Source organism: Triturus cristatus, chromosome 2_2 (assembly GCF_964204655.1).
Source record: "Triturus cristatus chromosome 2_2, aTriCri1.1, whole genome shotgun sequence".
NCBI lineage: Eukaryota > Metazoa > Chordata > Amphibia > Caudata > Salamandridae > Triturus > Triturus cristatus.
In genome coordinates this window covers 262,955,193-262,960,461 of record NC_140582.1, presented here as the reverse complement: position 1 = coordinate 262,960,461, position 5,269 = coordinate 262,955,193, and positions in this window count along the sequence as shown.

The window sequence follows — 5,269 nt, the reverse complement described above, 5'->3', positions numbered from 1 at the left end:
AGGGTCTTGCATTTTTTGTGCGAGGACATCGTAATTCGATAGCCCTTGAAGTTTGTAAACTCGGTTAGTGTGCACGATGCCTGGCCGTAGTGCTTTGTTTGGTTTCCTTAAATGTTGCAGCACGGATTCCAGACTGGAGGATTCATGTCCGATACCTCCGGTTGGAACTCCAATTTATGAGCTCTATAGTCGCCATGGAGTAGGTCCTATTGTATATAATGAATATTGGATTCGTTACACTAAAAATGATGGTGTTCTTAGTTGGCCATCACATGGTAGTTTCGAAACTGCAATATTAGATAATCTTGAAGTTAAATTGTTTAAGAAGAAGGCTAGGCCGGCCATGTTTGATTCCTTTCTGTTATGGCGTAAAGAGGCCAAGCAGAAAGAAATCAAACAGATTAAGAAAAATAAGAGAGAAGGTGTTATTACGGGAATGCGAAATGCAGAACAGTATCAGCGAGACAAAGACGAGAAGGAGCAGGAAGTTTTTGATAGACTTCATCATATGGCGGTGGATAAATGTTATCCGGTTTTACCGTCTAGTCCTGATAAGACGGGGGAAGAAGCGGTAGAGGATCCATTATTGTCTTATCTATTGAAATCACCACCTCCCTATGCACCGGATACTGTGGGTCCTGTGATTCCTCCTGTTCCTCAACCTGTTGTTCTGGCGGCTGCTGGTCAGCCCGTCGTTCCTCCTGTTCTTCCGAATCCCCTTGTGCCGCAAATTGTCCATCCTCCTTTACCCGCTCTTCTTCCTACTGCTCCTTTGCCTGTACCTTATCAGCCTATTGTTACTACTACTCCTGCTATCCCTACTACTGCTACTGTTTCTGCGTTTACTCCTAATGTTGTTGCTCCTGTACCTCCTTCTTCTTCCCCTTCTGTTCGTAGTCGTATATTTAGTGCTGTCGCTAATCTCTACTCTCCACTTTTTGGACCGATACTCGGGTCCGATCTTTCTGATGTCTCTCAGAGGCGCAGTCAAATTCCCGATGGTAGAGAACGTGAGTCGTTAGTGAAAATGGCGCGTAGATGGATTAGGCATCCTGTTAAGTATACTTCGCGTATAGTTTTTGAGACGTTCTCTCAGTTCAATGAGCCCACACAAAGATTTGTGTACGAGGAAATGTGTCAATCCTTGAGAGAAGAGTGGGATAATGAGGAGGTAGACAATGTACCGCCCGAGATCACTGAGCTTCAGAATCAATTTTCGACTGGTATGATTGTGGGTGGTAATGTCCGACGTGCTCTAGAGCGTCTGTTATCTTTTCGATCTACAGTACAACCTCGAGCATTGTTTAAGGACGAAACTGAGGAGCGGATGGCACAACCTGGTCAGTATCCTATGCGAGAAGTTCCCCCAGTATGGATGCCAGATGATCCCGCTGCTAATCCTATTGTTCTACCACACTTTCAGAGAGTTTGGATACACCTCCCGTGGAAGCGATCGGAAGTTTTGCAGGTAAAGCAAACTTTGCCTGACCCACGCAAAAATCCGGCAGGTTATTATAAGGAGTTATCCCAGTTAGTGGATGCTACTGTTATGAACCTTGCTGATATCGACATGTTGTTTGGTAACGTAGTACCTCAACCGATTTGGGCGAAAATCCGTCAAGAGATTCACGCAGCTGAGTTAGGCGGTGATTGGGCTGCTCTTGCGGCGGCTGACGGACGGCAAGTTGGTGGGGCTAAACCTGAACAGCTCATTGAGAATCTGCCCCAGAGGATAATTACACTTCTGAAGACGCTTATGCCAGCAATAAGAGTTAATTGGGACAAATTGTCTGCGTGCAAACAAAAGAAGGTCGAGAGTGTCTCCGATTTCTTTACGAGATTTGAGGAGGCATTTATCGATCATAGTGGTCAGGATATGAGCTCTGAGGGAGGTCAGCGATTGTTTGTTGATAAATTTGTATCGAATTTGTTGCCTGAACTAAGCAACAAGTTGAAGAATTCTGAAAGTTCGTGGGCCGTTTCTACCACTGCTCAGATATTAGCCACGGCCCAATACTACGAAAATAGAGAGAAAGAAGAAAGTGAACGCGCAGATAAGAAAACGAAGGATCTTAAAACTAAGGTCTTATTGCAGCAAGCGTATCCTCCGCGCTCGAATCAAAATGACTCGCAACAGCCAAATCGATTACAATCACAGTTTTCTCGATCGCAGTTGCGTACTGACTCCTCTACACCTCGATCTATGTTGGGGTATAACCAATGCGCATATTGTAGGGGTGAGGGCCATTTGAAGTTTAATTGTCCAGTTTTGCGTGACCGAAACAATGGTGTTTCGGCTCGAGGAGATCGTAGTGGTCCTCAACAGGCGTCACGTGGTAGAGGTCGTCGTGTTACTCGATTCATCGTCTGGTAGATCTGCGCAGTATCATGTGGACGACTATTATGTCGAGCGTGATGTTGATGCTGACGGTCATTACTAGGACAGCCATAGACAAAGAAAGGGAGTAGTATCAGTTCCGGTTGATCAGAGAGGGCCTTATGTCGCAGTTGCCACATTGGGCGTAGTTGAGCCTTTTCTGTTGGACACTGGTGCAGCGAAAAGTTCCATCATGCATTCGAAACTCCCTGGCGCGCCTTTGTCTGGCTTAACGAATGTTTCCGTTGGATTCTCTGGCGCCCCTGTTAGCAATCCAGTTTCTAGCCCTTTGCCCCTTACAATTGGGTCTCGTGAGTTAGAGGCTCCTTTGATTTTGACTACTGGGTGTGGTGAGAATCTTTTGGGCCTGGATTTGTTGAAGCGGTTATATGCGACTTTGTACTGTTCTCCTGCGGGAGTGGAGCTTACGTTGGGTCAGAGAGTGATCTCTCCTATGTATTTGTCGACTGATAAGCTCCCACCGGAATTGAGTTCTCTTCCTGAGTCTTTGTGGGCGACAGGTCCCAATGACGTGGGCCTGCTGGATATACCACCTTATGTTGTTCAATTGAAATCAAATGTGCGATTGCCACGCATTCCCCAGTATCGTATCTCTCTTGATGGAGAACGAGCACTATTAGCGATCATTTATGATTTGATCGATAAAGGTGTCATTGAGGAAACTCGGGGTAACGTGTGTAATAGTCCTGTGTTACCTATTTTGAAACGAACTGATCCATCCAAGCCTCCTGTGTATCGTTTTGTTATTGATTTAAGGGAGGTAAATAAAATTGTTATTCCACAGTTTCCCGTGGTGCCTGACATTACAGCTTTGCTGACTCTGATTCCAGCTTCTGTATCATGGTTTTCGGTAATAGATCTGAAGAATGCTTTCTTTAGCATTCCGGTTGCTGAGGAAAGCAGAGATTTATTCGGTTTCTCATTAGGTGGTCGCAGCTTCAGGTTTAAACGCGCACCTCAGGGCTACTGTGAAAGTCCATCGATTTACAGCCAAGCTCTTAAGAGTCAACTCGATTCGTTTGTGTTACCGACTGGTGCGGCCTTGATTCAGTACATTGATGATTTGTTGGTAGCTGCTGACACTGAACAGATTTGCAGAACTGCTACAGTATCACTGTTACAGCATCTATGTGACTTACATCACAAAGTGTCACCTTCTAAATTACAATATTGTCGTCAAGAAGTAACCTATCTAGGTCACTTATTGTCAAAGGCGGGAAGAAGGTAGACCCCTGAAAGAATTGCAGCAATTGCTCGAATGACTGTGCCAACAACTCAGAGAGATGTGCGTGCCTTTCTAGGTATCACGTCATACTGCACACAGTGGATTCCGAACTTTTCACTGTTAGCGAAGCCATTGATAGCTCTCACGTGCAAGGATGTTTCGACTCCTTTGCCATGGACGGAAGAATGTCAGAAAAGTTTTTCTGAACTGCGTGATGCGCTGTGTTCAGCTCCTGTGTTAGGTACTCCTGACTACAGTAAACCGTTTACACTATACGTTCACGAGAGAGAAGGTTGTGCGTTGAGTGTTTTGACGCAACAATTTGGTGGTAAGCAGCGTCCATGTGCATATTTTTCCTCGACCTTAGACCCGGTAGCTAGAGCGTTGCCGAGTTGCTTGAGAGCGACAGCGGCAGCGGCAGCTGCGGTGTCTATTCGACAATCCGCAGGTCTGGTCATGGATAATATGCTCATAGTGATGGTTCCGCATGCAGTTGACACTCTCCTGAACCGTACAAAAACACAACATCTGACGAGTGCAAGGTTGTCCGGCTACGAGTTGACACTTTTGGCGAGTCATATACAGATCAAGCGTTGTAATGTGCTGAATCCGGCGACATTGTTGCCGATTAATATGGAATTAGATGGTGTACCACCACATGATTGCTATTTACAAACTGAGGAAGAAACGAAGGGTCGTGTGGACCTGAAAAACACTCCATTGACAGACCCCGATGGCACTTTGTATGTTGATGGTTCATGTTTTAAGTTGCCGAATGGTGATGTGACGACTGCGTATGCTGTAGTGACGTTGAGCACGGTTGTGGAAACTGCGAGATTGAGTCAGAATTCAGCGCAAGCGGCAGAATTGATTGCGTTGACAAGAGCGTGTGTTTTATCTAAGGGAAAGCGAGTGAATGTGTTTACTGATAGTCAGTATGCGTTTGGTGTTGCACATAGTTTTGGTCGATTGTGGAGAGAAAGAGGATTTATGACATCGCATGGTACGAAGATCCAACACGGACAGCTCGTGAATGATCTTTTGGATGCACTTACATTGCCTAAACAGGTGGCGATCATTAAATGTAGTGCGCATCGAAAGGTTACGGATGATGTTGGTCGTGGTAATGCATTTGCGGATGAGATTGCTAAGGAAACGGCTAAGAATCTTGCAACCCGAATGTATGTTACGAGTTCAGTGAGGTGGCCGACGGAGACTGGTATGTGTGAAGACACTGTTGAGAGCGTGAAAGCAATTCAGAATGAGGCCACTGAAACTGAAAAGACCAAGTGGAAAGAAAGCACGGGAAAGTTGGACATGCATGGATGTTGGGTTGACTTGTCGGAATGTCAGAGGTGGATGTTACCGGATGCATATGTACTAGCTGTCGTGACTATGGCTCACGGTTTGTCACATATTAGCGCGAAAGGTATATGTAAGTTATTGTCTCCTGTATGGAAGAATGATGGTATTGCTAAATGTGCTGAGAGAGTGGTTAAGAATTGTATGGTGTGTTTAATGCATAATCCTGGCAAGGGCACCCCCACTCCACCCGGCCATTTTGCTCCTCCTGCCTGTCCCTTTGAGGTTATCCAACTGGACTTCATCCATATGGAGAGATGCAATAATCTAAAGTACGTTTTAGT